The 17,610-nt window shown below is 40.6% G+C and overlaps 1 long non-coding RNA gene across 3 annotated transcripts in view; it reads right to left on the bottom strand.

Moving 5' to 3' along the window:
* LOC115278926 overlaps positions 1–17,610 on the bottom strand; it is a 148,259-nt gene that overhangs the window by 14,068 nt on the left and 116,581 nt on the right. For 2 of the 3 annotated variants that reach the window (XR_003903119.1, XR_003903118.1), the window contains exon 3: positions 3,450–3,553. This is a non-coding gene — a long non-coding RNA (uncharacterized LOC115278926). Of the gene's footprint in view, positions 1–3,449; positions 3,554–12,739; positions 12,965–17,610 lie in introns of all 3 variants that reach the window. The other variant, XR_003903117.1, reaches the window with a different exon arrangement.

The raw sequence follows: 17,610 nt of genomic DNA, 5'->3' as shown, positions 1-17,610 counted from the left end.
GTAAGTAAGTAAGTAAGTAAATAAAATAAAAAGAAGGCTATGAAACTCTGTGTTGTGGACCGCAGGGAAGACAACATTCAAGCTGTCCTAACAATACACCTGCTCCCAACCACTACGATACTGAAGTCTGTCTCATTCGCTTCTCTTCTCCCCTAAAAACCAAAGACCACTACTTATCAGGATGGTACTGCTTCCCTTTCTAACGGTTAGCATCCCCACGGACCTTCTGCCTCCCTAGCATGGCATGCTCTTAGAGCTGCTTGCAAAGGAGGACTCTACTCCCTTGTGCTATGGAGTGTTGGATACCCAGGAACATGATGGTTAAGGCTTAGTATGCAGATTTGGACTCCTGAAGGAAAATCCCAGTTCTGCCACTTAACTTGTGTGCCCTTGAGCATATTACTGAGCTTCCCTCAGCATCAGTTTCCCTATCTGTAAAATGGGAATAATATAAGCACTTGCAAGATTGCTGACATCATTAAATAGGCTAATATGTTGCCTGGCACATAAAAAGAGAAAAAAAAAAAGTCAGCTCTCATGGCCAGCATTCTCCTTATCTCCCTGCATGCCTCTGCTTTGGCCAGACCTCAGTTTACTCAGCAAAACAGGACACCCAAGTTTCCACCAGGCCACGGCACTGCTTGCAGGTTTCCCAGGCTGTGCGCATGCACCCCACATTGGAGTCAACTCCATCAACAAGAAGTTGACAGAAATTCTTCCCAGCCCTGCCTGGCCCTCCATTTGCACTTTCTCAGGATCCAGATAAAAAGGGAAAAAGTTCCATGGCTCTATGCCACTGTGGGCACACTTTCCTTCTGGAACCAGGCCCTCTACATACCTCATTGTGCACACATTGCCCTTTGCTAGACTGAACCTGAAGGAGGCGGAATCAAGTTCCCTTTTTTTTTTTTTTTTTAATCTCTTTTGGTGATTTGCCTTGTGCTGTGTCTGGAAAAGAAGGAAGGGAGGGAGGGAGATGTGTAATAAGCAAGACAACTGAACCAGCCTAAGGTAAGAGGGAATTTGCCTTGTTCCCAATCCCTTTGTTCCCAACTGCCAAAGATGTTCTTCTCCCTGGTTTATCAATGCCTCCCAGCATGCCTTAGCTTGTCTCCGCCATGCTTTGGATTCCTTCCCCCAGCCCCATCTCTCTGTATCAGAAATATCTCTCTCTCTCTCTCTCTCTCTCTCTCTCTCTCTCTCTCTCTCTCTCTCTCTGCCAAATGGCAATCAAGTGTGAATGCATTAGTACCTAAGACAAGGTACTAATAAATGGATGTAACAGAAAAGCAAACTCCTTAATCCAGGGAGAGCAATTCTCTACAAAGACTCCAATATGGGTCACTATAATGGGGCAATGCCAAGGTCTGTATTGGACGGGTAAGAGAAAGGCACTGATATGATTTTTCTTTCTCCTTCCTTTCTGTAATAGCTTCCTTAATTAGCTCTGAGAAACATACCTATAGGATCGGAATGAGTCTGGCCACCCCACGGTGGCCATGCCAATTCTATCTCTTCTTTGGTTTTCCCAGAGCCAGCCTTAAAAGACTCAAAGTTCATGGAGAAGGTACCGTGAGAACAGCCACTGCACTGTTTGCAGAACTGTATCAGAGAAACTAGAGATAACCGAAGGGCTTTCTAGTTCCTCCTCCAGGCCAGCGGCAGCATTGTTCTGAATACAATCAAGTGTTTGATTTCTTTGCATGACCACAGGCAACCCCTGTGGAGAGCCCATGAGTAAACATGACCAAAGACTGGTACTTTCCCTCTCATTCAAACCTCCAGCTAAATGAATCATAGGAGCTCTATGAGAAATTGAGGGGAAAACCCACCAATAACTAGTCAAAAAACTTGAAAGCATGACTGAGGAAGTAGCTGGGTGGGTGCGGGGGAGAAAACCTCCCAAAGCATTGCTTACCAGATAGTGCCCCCTCTCTGCTTCATATTGTCCAAGGTCTTTGGATTGGAGCGTGGATTACTCTGTATTGATTAACTCTGTTCAATTTGAGCGTAAACTGCCTGAGGACAGAATCTCACATGGTATTTACACAGTGGATTTAGTGAGCAAGAGTACCTGGGTTTGAACACAATGTCTACCCCATGTGGCTATAAATTTGGACAAGTTATTCCATCTCCATGGGCTTCATTTTCATTTTTATAAAATAAGGACAACATTACTATCTCCCTTGTGAAGGTATTGTTGGTGGTGCTTGTATTAAACCACTATGCCATGTCCAGGCGTAATCACTGATGATCAATAATTATCCATTCCTACTGCGGACCATTGCTGTGCTCTAGGTGCAGAGCCCAAGGCACTGAAAATTCTCAAGACTGACGTGATTCAATGAATAAATCGCCAATGCTGCCCCATGGAATGGTTACTTTGGTGAGTAAATTAAATAGTCTGGAACATTGTATCATCCTATTCTCTCACCTCCATTTACTATATCAAACAGTTCTTTTCCTTATTTGTTTAGTAGCAGTTTATGAAATTTTGTAGCAGCTCTGTAGGTATAATAGGAACTTACACACATCAAGGGAGTTATTTCTTTATTCAGTAAATGATTTTGAAACAGATATAGTTTTCCAGCTACCAGGAACACACTAAGAAAATGACACAAAGATAAAATGCCTAAAGCATTGTAACTGATAATGACTGCTTCCATCTATCATCGACCTCGGAATAAACATTGTATTAGGCTCTTTACATACATTAGCTCATTTTACACTGACAAAAATTGGCAAGGTGATTATGATGTCCATTTTAGGGAGAGGAAAAATAAGATTCAAACAGACCCAATAACCTTGCTTACCACTTTTCAGCTAGAATTTTCCAGAGCTAAAACCTCCTCTGTATTTCCAAAACCTGTTCATTTTCTATGCTATCTCCCTTTTAACAACTCACTACAACGTCAGGCAAAATGAAATAAGCACTCCAATGGAGGCATGAGTAAATCACTATGGGAGTCCGGAATTCTGGGAGGAAGAACAATGAACATAAATGGTGGAGGGCAAGGGACTTAGAAGGAAACATAGAAGGTAAGCGAGATAACAGAGGGGAAAGATGAGGCCTAAGGGGGTCCAGGAAGTGAAAACAAATCAGCAAAGGCCCAGCAGTATCCATTTATGGGGGAAGTAGCCTGTGTGCCAGAATATAGAAAATCAGCTGCAAAGTTGGGGTCAAATACTTACGGGTGGGGTAGGATGTTTGGAGTTTAGGAAAAGACTGTTGTTTAAAGTACAGACACAATCTCACCTGCATATTCACAGACCTCACTGCATAACTGAAGTAACGATAAACTGAAGCCCCACCTTGGGTTTGGAGAACCATAACAATTCCTGTTGCGCAAGTGTGACTTAAAGATGTTTGTACACAAAGTGTGTGTGTACACACACACACACACACACACACACACACACAATAACATTCAATGCCTAAATAATCTTACCTTGATCATTCTTTCTCCCAAAGCAAAATACCCAGAGATTACTTTCAATCCCACAAATACTCAATGAGAAAACATGTATGATGAGGTCCATCTGTTGCCAAGACCTAAGAGAGAGAGAGAGAGTGTTTGCTTTACATGTGACCTAAAAGCAGGTGTTTTAAGAGGAATATAGAGATAGAAAATAACAGGCCTGGGCATCCACATACAGAATGGGCAGGGGATGTTTGGAGAACTGCAGACCTTTAAGTGGTCTGTTTTCCCCAACTTTACAGACAAAAGGCTTAGAGAGACCTGGACCTGCCCTAGAATCCAACACCCTCATCGCCTTGAACTCTCCCACCACTTCATCCGTGAGTTGTTCTGAGAGCAGCGGCTGCTTCCTCTAGAATATGTCCCGTTTGCCTCTACAGGGAAGGCTTTTTTTGGCTACAGTGAAAGGAAAGTGGGAAGATAAAACAAACTTTAATTCATCTGTTCTTACTCATAGGCTTCCCATCAAGGATGGGTTTTATCCTTATTTAGAATCAATACTAAGTAAAGAAAGTATAAATATACCAATTGAAAAACTCTTTCTGTGGATGTCTTAGCAGCCACAGTTAAATTGCCTGAGGTTTAGGGACACCATGCATTTCCCCTGGCCCTCATTCTGTAACCCTCAAGTGTTAAAGTCAATCATTTCCTGAGACCTTTGATAGAACAGCATCTAGGATCTGTTAATTTAAAAACAAATTTTTTTTGGCTTTTAAAAAAATAGTTCTGGGACAGACTTAGGTAAATCCCTAGTAGACCAATGGAGTTTTTGAACCCTAATTGCTTATGTTGAATATTTTTTTTCCCCAAGAGTTAAGAGCAACTATATTTCAGTTGAGTGTTACCTTGAATGACAAGAGCAAGAAGATCTGAGGGAAAGTGAGGAATTTCCCCTGGGCATTTCCCACAGGTTAGCCCTGCTTCAAGGGAATCACATGGAGGGGTGGGGGGGAGGAATCGTATGGTCTCTGTGTGCCCCCACAGGAAGCAACACAGATTGGATCAGATGACCTTAATCTGTCCCCCACTGTCCCTCACGCTAACTAGCACTATAATCCAAGGGAAAGTCAAACTGAACAAAGTTTAGATTCTTCATCTGTAAACTAGGAGACCTGAACACACACATGTCGATTTTAGGACCTTGATCTCTTCACTTTCTTGGGTTACCTTGGACAAACACAAAATAAGCTGCAAGGTAAGAGCTCAGAGCTGAGTACTTAGAGAAAGTACAAGGAAAATGCATATTGGAAATGCAGCTTCAGGGTTCATGGCTAGATCTGTTCCCTAGTTAAGGAAACTGGAAATCTGTGTGTTGCTGAGTCTCAAGTAAACCAATTTGTTGAGGACAGTGTGTGTGTGTGTGTGTGTGTGTGTGTGTGTGTGTGTGTGTGTTGTGGGGGGAAGTTATTTTCATAGAATGTGAAATCAAACAGTCTTGAGTAATAAACCTAGATCTTCAGCTATTTTCTGGTCAATTTTCCACTTATGCTGCCTAGATTTTCTCCTCCAAACCTAAAGAAAGGAGAACATGAAATAACAGGCAGATGATTTAGAAAAGGTTAAACCATTATTTCCAACCTTTCCAAAGACTAGTTCCAGAAGACACTGCATATAAAGTGTTTTTAAGGTGCAAAACGGGATACCAGAAAATTTACCTCTGTCTTGGAGCTTCAATATTAGCATAAAAAAAACTTCAGAAGATCTTACTGTAGAGAAACCTGTATATATTTTCTTTAACTGGAATTTCCTTATTTGGCCACTGAAGACATACTTTATATAAACCACCAATTATCACTGTATCTTATTTGTAAATATATAGAAATCATTACTTATATAGATGTAAGGAAAGATCATTTTACCCAAACGGTGAAGTGACCATCTCTTTCATCTTAGCATGTGCCCATTTTCTCTCCTGTCACTAATTACCTTCATTCAGCACAGGCTCCGATGTAGTACAAGATTTCTTTAGTACAAGATCTCATTCCAGCCTCTGACATCACACCTCTGAATCCACAGAGTTACCTGGCTTACTACTTGCAGGTCATGGATACTCAAATACTTGTAATGATTCTGCAACCAATCCTTACAAAATTTTTGAGTCATTTTAGTCATGCAAATATTAATTTCTAAGTTGATCACTTAGATGGTGCAAGTGACTTCTATAGCACATTGGTTTTGTGGGATGCTGCCCAATGATGCACACCCAAAACCTTATGTGTCAGTGAGAAGTGTGTAGTAAATCTAATCTTTCTTAAATATAAACCCAGAGTGAAAAGAAGCCACAAGAATCCTCCCTCAAAGCCAGTACACACAAATCAGGGTCAGCAGTGAAAGGCACATGGTCATCTGCCCAGTGACCTATCTTTCCCTTTGGGAGCTGGTCAAGTTCCAGATAAGCCCTGGTGGGGAGGATGGAGGGTGAGGAGGAATGAGTCCAGACCAGAGTGACCAGAGGGGTCATGCGGCCTGGAGCAGTTCCATGCAGCCCCGCCCAACTCCAGCTGGAGCCCCAAATGATAAGGTCACAGCCAGTAACAAGTAGCCAGTACAAATGGGCATGGATGACCAGACTTAGACATATGCACATGTTGATCAGCAGGAACAAAGACAAATTATTTAAGATAACTATGTTGAGGTGAGGACAAACACAGTGGTGGACAAAACTGGAACTCTTGTACATTGTCGTAGGAATGTAAAATGGCACAGACACTCTGGAAACATGATGGGGGTTCTTCAAAAAATGGAAAATAAAATTTATGATCCAGCAATACCACTTCTGGGTAATTATCCAAAAGATCTGGAATCAAGATCTCAAAGACATAGTAACACAACTGTGTTTATGGCAGCATTATTCACAAAAACCAAGATGTGGAAATAACCTAAATATCCCTTGACAGATGGGTGGATAAGGAAAATGTGGTATTTACACATGATGGGATATTATTCATCCTATAAGAATGAAATTCTGCAATATGTGACAACATGGATAAACTTTGAAAACATTATGCTACATGAGTAAACTAGCCACAAAAAGATAAATACTAAATGATTTTTAATTTACATGAAATACTGACACAGTGAAATTCAGAGAATCAAAATGTAGAATTGTGGTTACCAAGGGCTGGAGGTAAGAGATAAATAGGGAGTTATTAATCAGTAGACATAAAGTTTCAGTTAAGCAAAATGAGTAAGTTCTAGATATGTGCAGTACAACATTGCATCTACAGTCAATAATAAATATACTCTACACGCACAATTTTGTTAGGAAGGTAGATCTTATGTAAGTGTTCTTACCATGATAAAATCAAAAGAAAACAAAAGATGAAAGGAGATGTACTCGGGGTGTCTTAGGCACTGAACAGACTGCATTACTATTTTTATATTCAGTGGGCTCTGATTAAGAGGATTGAGTGCAGTGAACAAGTAGGGAGGGGTTAGACTGGAGTCTGACATTACTGTGCTCATCCTCCCGATCCCTCAATTTTTATCATCTCTAAGATTAAAATTAAATAGAATTATATAGGGCATATAAGACAAAGGCAGTTCCTAGCATATAGTAAGTACATTTTAAACATTTTTTAAAACATAGGACAGTGTGAAGACCTTAGTCTTTTGTCATTGTTAGTTGGTCTTTCCTCGAAGTTTACAAACTCCAGATACCTCAACATATGTCTCTTGACCTCCTCCACTTTTCCCTTTTCTTTATTTCCTCCACTTTTCCTATTTCTTCTCTCTGCTCTCTCATATACCAGGTCAACCATAGTCTTTCAAATGCCTACTCCCTGTGTGTGTGTGTGTGTGTGTGTGTGTGTGTGTGTGTGTGTGTATGTGTGTACACACCTGCATGTGAGAGAGAGGTGAAGGGAGGGGGGAGAGGGGAGAGGGGAGAGGGGAGAGGGAGAGGGAGAGACTGTTTCTACTGGAGAAGGGAGTGAGCAGAGTCTCCTCCCAGATGTGCTGGTTAGAAGTGAGCCAAGTGTGAAGGAGGGTGACAGGCTCTGGGGACAGTAGCTGCCACACCTTTCAGAATCTGAGAAGCAATGCAGGAAGGATCATTTTTTCTTTATCTACCATAAAATTGCCATAACCTAGCCCCACTTCCCTCCTTCTGAGCCCATAGAGAGTACACTAAGAAGACTCGATTCTTGGCTCAAACTGCCTTTGATTATGATGAGGGCACATATCAACCCCCTGAAACCTAGGTATCCATCAGGCTATCGTTCCAAGACACACTGGCTCCTTTTTTTGTAATCAGAAATTAATAACAAATATCTCCCAGAAATCAAATGTCAGTCAGCTCCTGATTTGAAAAAACAAGCAGAGATAGTTCTTTAGAAGTTCTTAGTGGCTCCATAATGACATATATGCAAGCAAACATCTAATAGACAGCAATTTTAAGTAATCTTTTAAAATCAAATATATATAGAATATATATATATTTATTTAAAATAAAATATATATAGAAAAGCACACACATTACAAGTATACAGCTGGATACATGTTTACAAAGGGGACACACCCATATAGCCATCACCCTGACCAAGAAACAGAGCATTTCAAACTGCCTAGAGCACCCTGTCACCCCTTCTTTCAGTCACCACCCCTGCCAAGGGCCACACACTGCAGAGTTCTAACATCATAGACTAATTTGTCTGTTTTTTAACTTTTATTTAAATGGAATGAGTTAGTCCCTAGTCTCTTGTATCTGAGTTCTTGGGCTCAACATATGGTTGCAAGGTTCATTCATGCTATTGCATGTGCCAATAGTCCGCTGCATTTTCACTGATATTGATATCATTTCCCTCACCAGCAGATTTCAATTAGCATAGTATGTCTCAAACCTAGCACACTTTGCAGTGCTTATAAATAAGAGCTATGTACAGATTAGGGGCAAGATCAACAGTGTGCTAACTTGTAAGCAGCTCTATTTATTCTTTCTCAAACAGGTTCCCATTTGGCAATAGCCTGACACCAGACATAAAAATGGGCTTTCAAATTATGTATCTCTTGCCTCCCTTTTCCAGATTGTCACATTGCTCATCCTCTACCTCTCCTGACCACCTCTCCCACTTCATCTACTCTTCCCAAAGGTATGAACTTCAGAGTCTGAAGTGTAATATTTTCTTTCCCTACTTATATGGAAAAAAATTACATGAGCAGAGGATGTTGGCTAATTTTCAACCACTGTCGAGCTGGGAGGGTGCTCACACTCAAGATTCACAATTTTATTTGAAGTGCCACAGCATCCACACAATTATCTATAAGAAAAAAGTATTTGCACATATACAAAAAAATTATTTAGGGTTGATCTGGACCAACATTTTTTGCTACCACCACAGTGGGTGGAGATAAATGATATTTGACTATAATGAACTAAAATGAGGGCAAATATTACATCAAAACAAGTGGATGCTGAAACCCCATGTATGTGGTTAAGTCAGGCATGGAAAAAGCCCTGGAGGATGGAAGACGGACGGACTTGCTAAAAATGGAAGAGAGGAAGCATACTAAGCAATGCAGTTGTTCCACAATGTCATCCCTGCCCATCCCAAAGGGGCATAAATAGAAGTATTCTGGAATTTAGCACCACTGATATTTAAGCCCAATTTCCAGCAAGGTCAAGACTAATAGCGAGTTATTTGTTTTACTAACTTAGGTTGCAGCGCCTTGGGCGGATCCTGTACCTTCTTCTATATCTCACTCAGCGCCAAGAACACTGTTAGCCATCAACAAAACCATAATAGACCTAGAGTCTTCTCTAAAGGCCAATGAAAACATGCACACTGAGCTAATAGAGACATTTACAAGCAGAGGACTCCAGTTTCCTTTCTGAAAATGCCACCAAGGCAGCCTAGCTAATTAGGTCTTGGTAAGTGACACCTACTGACCAGAATGACCCACCTGCCTGGAGCTTTGTGTGTGCACCAAGCCTGTTTTCCATTTGTTTGGTTTTTGTTTTTGTTCTTCTAACTATAAATCAAAAGGGCTATTTCTGAAATTTCAAAGGCTCTCTTTGAGATCCGGCTTGTGAGTTCATAGTAATTTCAGGAAAATGGGAATGCAATACATAGTGCAGTAAAGAATAAATTTATTTATTTAGGGATGTTTGTTCATTCCCTTCCCACTTCTATTATCTCCCCTTTGGAGAAACATAGAAAAATAATTATGTCCAAGGACACCCTGAAATGCAGTGACAATTCCAGGAATGAAACTCAGATGTTTCTTGCAACCTTGTCTGGGAGTAGCCATAATTTTCCCAGAATTTCCCAATATAAGTGTCCTCATGAAAGGCTATCTCAACCCTTGTTTGTGTTTCTGAAGATGACGTACATTGATGGAGATAAGGACAGGAGACACTGGAGTAACACAGACTCAAAGACTAGCACGTCTCTCTATGAATAAAATGGTGTTGACTTCAACCAAGGTGCTGGAAGCCAAGAAAGACCACGTGCTGAATATTAATCCCTGAAAAACTCAATGAATATTAATGGAGCTTCTCTTACAAGTACTTAGAACACAAACATTTCTATGTCTCTCATATTTTCTTCCTCCAAAATATTAGTAGAAAATGATACCCTTGCAAATCAAGGCCTTTATCTGTGCCCCCCTAAATAAATGAAAAAAAAATATTTTGAAGGAGCCAAAACATACCAGCAGAGGGTATACACCAGAAAAGTGTATAGCACTACAGTGGAGCAGAGGGGATGGGCCACGGAGGTAGATACACCTGACTGCCAACTCTAGTTTGTCCTGCAACTTTCTAAACCTCTCTCAGCTTAATTTCCTCATCTATAAAGCTGGAACTAACATATTTATTCAGAGCTCTTTCTTTTTTGTAAATGTTTATTAATTTGGCTGGGGGGGGAGGGGAAAGACAGAGGGAGAGAAAGAGGGCGAGATTAAGAATCCCAAACAGGCTCCACTCTCAGCACTAACCTGACACAGGGATTGATCCCTCAAACCAGGAGATCATGACCTGAGCTGAAATCAAAATTCCGAGGTCGCTTAATCAACTGAGCCACAGGCCCTCCCCGAGTTCTTTCAATTGCAAATATCAAAAACTTAACCTAAAGTTTCTTAAGCAAAAGAGTAAATATATAAGAAAAACTGAAATACATTTATTGACCATGTAATTGAAAACCATAGGAGTCTCTAGCTCCTGGCACACCTGGATTCAGGTACTCAATATTGTCAGAAAGTGGTCTGTCCCATGCCTTATTTCTTCCAAAATAGCTTAGTTTTCAAATTTGCTTTCCCATCACAATGGCCTACGGAACTCAAGCCAAATGCCAATGCAATGAAGACTTCTTGGGTACTGAACCTCATTTACTGGGATCAGTTATAGGTCCACGCTGTGGGCATCATTGGTAGAAATCCCAAGATATATCAGAGGACCATTACCTGGATAAATGTAACTGGCTTCTGGAAAGGCCAAAGCAATGCCCCCTACAATGCACCTCAGTTGTTATAAAAGCAGGCAAACAAACAAAACTTATCCCAGTGCCTAGAATTTTCATTATGATAATAGTACATTCATTTTTATAAGTGGACAAATCTCTAACATCCAGATACTATTTGCCTATATTGACTCCAATTAGAGCACACAATACAGTTTAGTGGCATCTCCATGATCTACAGAATGTTCTGCCAAAATTAAGTAAAGCTATAAGGTGAGATTTTGCTTGGACTGAAAGGGGCAGAGGATTTAGCTAAGCAGAGAAAAACAGAAAGGTCCTTCTAAAGGAAGTAATAAAACAAGTAAATGACCATATATTTTCATATAAGAAAGAGTGTTACAGGTAAGATGCACATTCTAACCAATAGAAAATGGCATATCATGAAGTAGATTTGTAATACTAGACAGAAGAGTTTGCATATTTCTAGCAAAATAATATCTATTAAATTAAGTTTTTAAAGTGCCACTAGTGGGGAGCCTGGGTGGCTCAATTAGTTAAGCATCTGATTCTTGATTTTGGTCCGGTCATGATCTCACAATCATGATATGGTCATGAGATAGAGGCCCCCATAGGGTTTGGTGCTGGGGGCAGAGCCTGCTTGGGATTCTCTCTCTCTCCCTCTCTCTCTCCCTCTCTCCCCCTTTCCCTCCCTCAATATAAATAAGTAAACATTAAAAACAGATAGAGAGAGAGAGAGAGAGAGAGAGAGAGAGAGAGAGAGAGAGAGAGATACGTAAAATATCATTAGCAAGGAAAATTTTTTTAAAGTACTCATTCAATGTACTTTTTGAAAAGACACTCCTTTAAGCTAGTCTGCTTTCAATGAAGTGGCCTGTGTATAAACATAAACCTGACAAATGAAGTTCAGACCTCCTCATTGTAGGACACGATTAGCTCACTCCAGCAAAGATGAAGATTTATTGGTTTAAGCATGTTAATAAAAGGCTGGCTGCAACTGAGAAACAACAAGTAGTTTCAAATGAGAAAACTGCATTAATATACATGATGTGGGTTCTAACTGGGGCCAAAATGAAAACTATTTCCTGGATTTCAGATAGAGCTCTGTCCAACAACAACTTTACTTTGAGCATTTTGAAGGTAGACTTCAAATAAATAATGAAAAGGAAGACAGAAACATTTAACCAAATGTGAAGAGTTTTTTTTAAACACATTGGGAGTGCCAACCATAAATAATTTTTGTAAGCAATACTAAGCCAGATTACCATCCTTCCGGTAATGCACCTACACCAAGCACTAAGAATATTTATTTCTGGCTATGATGAATTCAGATGAGTTATCCCATTCTCCAAAAGGTGTCTATATAAGGCTTCCCGGCTGCCAAAAGCAGTATTCTCTCAAAATAGAAATTCCTTCTCAGTTCAACTTAGCCAGTCTGTTATGATAATCCCAGGGACTTTACCAGTCTGGGGAGATTTATTTCATGGAACTGAAGTGTTTCCAAGGTTTGAAGATACTCACTCCATATTTTGAGAAATGAGCATGTGATAGATTTTTCATGTTAGTTCTTTCTACAGGGTGGTGTGAGCTGGTGATTAAAAGCTATGAGTGTTCACAATCAAACAGTAAAAACAAAGCATTAAAATAAGTGAATATAGTAAATTAAGATCTTGAGAAAAAACGAAAGGGCATTTTAAGGCCTTGACAGCAAAACATCAGATTCCAAACAAAAACATAAGTGAGTCATCCAATTCTTCTTCATTAGTATAAAGTTGTTTCTAAATTTGAACACATTGAGGAATGTCTACAACAATAGTTGCATCTCTACTGTTCTGGGTTTTGTACCTTTATGTTTGTGGTCTAAAGAGACCCTTCGTCAGATCTTCCCTCAGCCAAGAGCTCTGAAACCAAAACAGAGTTCATGATGTGGCTAAACAAACAGAATTTTGGTTACAAGAAGAGGGTGCATGGCTGTCTGGATGTCCGATTAGCTGTTGAAGATCAAATCAGCCTTGCAGGTGACACTCACAGGAGAGACATCTAATCTCATCTTCAGGAAATAGGTGAGGCCTGTGTGAATAGGAAAAATTAATCCATGGCCTGAAGCAGGTGCACAGAAAAAGCTCCATAGGTAAAAAAAGAAAAGGCTTCAAAGAGGAGTGGTATATATGCAGATGACTAGCAGGCAGGGAGAGCATGGCTCTTTTGGGAAATTGGTTAAGTGTTCAGTAGAGTAAAAGATCAGTATATATTGGGGAGGCAGGAGTGAGAGAAGAGGTTAGAAATGCTGGGCAGAAACAAGACAATGCAAAATCTTGTAGGCCATGACTAAGATCTGTACTTACTCTGCGAGCAACAGGGAGCCACATAAATCATCAGAAAATCCTATCATCCCTACATATGAAGTATATCTAGAATCTGGCCCCATTTTTTTTCCATAATATTTTATTGTCAAATTGTTTTCCATACAACACCCAGTGCTCTTCCCCTCAAGTGCCCTCCACCATCACCACCACCTGTCTTCCCCCCTCCCCTCTCCCCCCCAACCCTCAGTTCATTCTCAGCATTCAATAGTCTCTCAAGTTCTGCATCCCTCTCTCTCCCCAACTCTCTCTGCCTCCTCCGTTCCCCCTGGTTCTCCCTTAGGTCTCTCTTGTTTTCCTGCTAGACCTATGAGTGCAAACATATGGTTTCTGTCCTTCTCTGCCTGGCATACTTCATTCAGCATGACACTCTCAAGGTCCATCCACTTTCCTATGAAGGCTGGCCCCATTTTTAAAAACATCTTCATCCCCATTGTGGTCCAGGCCACCCTCACCTCCTGCCCAGAGTATTGCAATAGCCTTCTACCTGGCCTTCCTACTGTCCCTTGCTCTCTCCAGGCCCTCCTCCAGGTACTCCCGACACTGTGACCCCACTCTACTTTTCTCCAGGACACTTATCATCTGATCCATTCCATATTGACTGAGGAGTTAGTTCCTTGTCTATCTGCACTGCCACCAGGGCAGGAATAAACTGATTTGGTCACTGCTATAATATTGGCTTTTAGAGTAGTGCCTGGCACAAAGTATATGTTCAGTAAAATTTTGATCATGAAGGACTTGCTTGTGCTTCTTCTATTCAAAACTCCTTCATTGAGTTACTATTCCACGTTGATGAAAAGTTAAAATCCTGACAACGGCCCCAGAGCCCTGCGGGATCTGGAGGCCCAGTATCCTCTAGGCTTTCATCTTCTACTACTTTTCCCACTTGCTCCCTTTGCCAGAGACACCCTGGCCTTTCCATTCCCTGGCCATCTAGCAAGCCTGCTTTACCTCAAGGGGCTTTGAACTTCCTAACCTCTCTGCCCCAAACATTCCGGTTCCACATAGCCATATATTTTGATCCTATACTTCCTTCAAATATGTGGATATGTCCAGGCCAGCCTAGAGAGGCCTTTCCTTTACCATCCATATAACAGCAGCCTCTTCCTGCCACCCAGGCACTCTCTTCTCCCCTAGCTGCCTTTATTATTTTTTTCATAATAACAAAAAGTATCATTTTTCATAATACCGTAAAACCTTATTTGTGAGTAACTTGTTCTGTGGGTGTTCTGTAAAACAAGCACACATTTCTAATAAATTTTAACTTGATAAATGAGTGATGGCTTGCAGTACAAGTATATGTGACAGTGAAAGTCACATGATCACAAGTGAGCCAATGGTTCTTCTCTCTCTCTCAGTGTGGGATTGTGGATGATCAGCTCCCATGCTTGGATGCTTGGTCTCAGGCCACAGTGTTTGGCAGAAATCAGTGGTTTTTCAGAATGTTGGAAGGTACCTACAACTGTCACTTGTGTATTTTTTGTCACTTCAAAGCTCCTATGGACAATCCTTTGTTTTTCCAGAGAAGAATAAGCTTAGGAATACTTTGCTTCATTCTAGGTCAGGCTGTCTGCAGATACAGACCTTTGCCTCTACTCCCTCATTGCCAGTTATGTTAAATATAGTCTATGACAAGAGTTTATTAAGGCTGTATTGTAATCAACATCCATTAGTGACAGTGAAAGTCATCCTGCACAATGATCCTTCTCTCTCTTGTCTCACTCACACCAGCCATGAAAGTATTCAAGTGTGGGTTAATTTTTTATCTTTCTTTATATTTTGTATTTTTTTATTATTTTGTATTATATTACAGTATTATAATCATTTTTATATGAATATTTTTGGGTTGTGGAATGAATCATTGGAGTTTCCACTCTTTTTTGTTAAGTTTATTTATTTTGAGAGAGACAGAGAGAGCACACACAAGTGGGGGAGGGTCAGAGAGAAGGATAGAGAGAGATTCACGAGAAACTCGTGGCTCAAACCCATGAACTGTGAGATCATAACCTGAGCCGAAGTTGGATGTTTAACCAACTGAGTCACCCAGTAGGCCCAGTTTCCATTATCTTATGGGGAAATTCACTTTGATATACAAGTGCTTTGGATTACAAGCATGTTTACGAAATGAATTATGCTCACACATTAAGGTTTCACTGTACACATTTATGCATGTTGCCTATCCAACTCTACAAGAAGATCAATTCTATGAAAGTGGTGGATTTAGCTGGGTCAGGGCCATTCCATGATACTTCAAACTATGCTTGATTCATGTTAAGCATCTCCATTAGTTAGGAGCCAGCTGGGCATCTGAGACTACACCAATTATTTGATGAGAAGGAATTTAATATAAACAAGTACTAACTACTATGAAGTTGCTAACTAGGTACCTGAAAGAATACAGAGAGAACTCACAAGTATTTCACAAGTAGCAATTGTTGGATGTGACTACCACCTGTCAGGTGGGGGGTACAAAGGGGATGTTGGAAATAATAAATTCTAGAAACCTACAGAAGGTCCTTGTGAGCTGAAACTCTGGGCTCTGAGGGGGGAGCTTTCCACACCTGGTGTCCCTAAGCTTCAAAGAGCAACGTGGTGAGCTCAGCACCCACATCTTCAAAGAGGGACTGTGACAACTCACGGCTGACAAGATGGTAAGTGAGACAAAATGGGCTTTGCTCATACTGGAAGAAGTAATTGCACATTGAATCCAGCAGTTGCTGTGGTAAAGATCAACTGCCAAGAGACAAAGAAGTCTTGTTTGGGTGATATGCTGGGAACAGAAAGCTGAAAGGTAGTCCATGGGAAGCTGAGAGGAAGGAAAATACCCCTTTTTTCCTCTTCAGGCCTGCAGTCTCCCTCTGTCGCCCCCTACTGGCAAATCCCCACACAAATCCAGCCTTACGTGGAGGCAAGGAGGTCTTCGCATTGCCGGCTCTAGCCAGCATCACAAAGCTGAGTACAGAGGGTCAGTTTGACGCTGAGAGGCAATAACTTAATGGCATAGCACTCAGTAAAGTTTTGCTGAAAGAAGTTATTGAAATGCTCTGGAATTTCTTCAAAAATCATTTCAATTGCTTAAAAATGAAACACACCACTGAGTATAATAAATAACAATAAAATTCTTCAAAGGACATGGAAGCAATTGAGGCTTGTCAAGAGGTTAGGGCCCAGTTAAATAATCAATTCCTATCGAAAGTGAATGCTACTCTGTTTCCTGGAAGGTGAGGCAAAAATGGAAATATGCCATGCATTAAAATGTAACTGTAATAGTGGGGAGCAGCAGGGAAGTCTAAAGAAAAGTTGATATTTTTTTTTTCAGAGCAGAGGTTTGATCCTTTCAAGCATGTGTATTTGTCTGAAATTCCACATTTCACAACCAGGCAACATGGAATAAAAAGATTTAGTCTTGCTTAACTTTTATCTCATAGCAGTGTGTGTGTGTGTGTGTGTGTCCCCAGCCGTTGGCCTCATCTATAAAAGAACATCAATACAAAAACTAGCAAATATCTCATTTTAAGAACTAGATATCCTTAGGAGCTAGCAGAATGAATTAGGAGCAAAATGCACGTCTGAATAAGAGAAGAGCACCATTTGTGGGCCCAGAGTGAATGAATCCCTACAAAAGACATAATAAATTGACTTGTTGCCTAAGGGTATTTAAAATTGAGTTCCTGCCAAATACAATGATTTTTTTTTTTGGTTTTGTTTTGTTTCGTAGAATTTTATGCAGAGTTGTTGCTTATGGAAGTCAGAAGCCAATGGACTCACAGTGTCTCAGTTCACTCTGAGAAGATACACCAAGGTTAGCCTAAAGGAGGACTCTGCTGACTCTGCGTTTCTCTTTGTTGCAGTAGGAGGAGATAAGGCCATTCATTTAGGTTTGCACTATGTTGATAAAGATTATAAAAATAGGTGGTGAACTTAGTTCTGTTTGACATCACTTAAAGGCTGTCTTGCATTTCATCTATCTCTGCCTACTCCGATTTTGGCAAACATGTTGAATGGAAGAGACAGTAATAGCTGAGGTGACTGTCTGGAATGCATGAGTTGCCCATGGACAACTGCTGTTCATAGACTCGGAGGTGGTGATGGAACAGTGAGGAAGCTTAATGTGGCCTTGAGATTGTCCCAGAGCTGAGGTGTATCAGTGCAAGCACATCAAAAGAAATAGTTCTATTTTCAATTTCAAAAACATAGACTATAAAGACAATCAATCTCAAGAAAATAAGAAGACAAGCCACAGACTAGTAGAAAATATTTGCATAGGAAACATCTGATAAAGGACTGTTATCCAAAATACACAAAGAACTCTTAAAACCCCACAAAGAAAACAAACTGATTAAAAAATGGGCC

This window comes from Suricata suricatta, chromosome 15, assembly GCF_006229205.1.
Source record: "Suricata suricatta isolate VVHF042 chromosome 15, meerkat_22Aug2017_6uvM2_HiC, whole genome shotgun sequence".
Classification (NCBI taxonomy): Eukaryota; Metazoa; Chordata; class Mammalia; order Carnivora; family Herpestidae; genus Suricata; species Suricata suricatta.
Note: the sequence above shows the minus strand (reverse complement) of the source record. Positions and strands in the feature narration are given on the sequence as shown.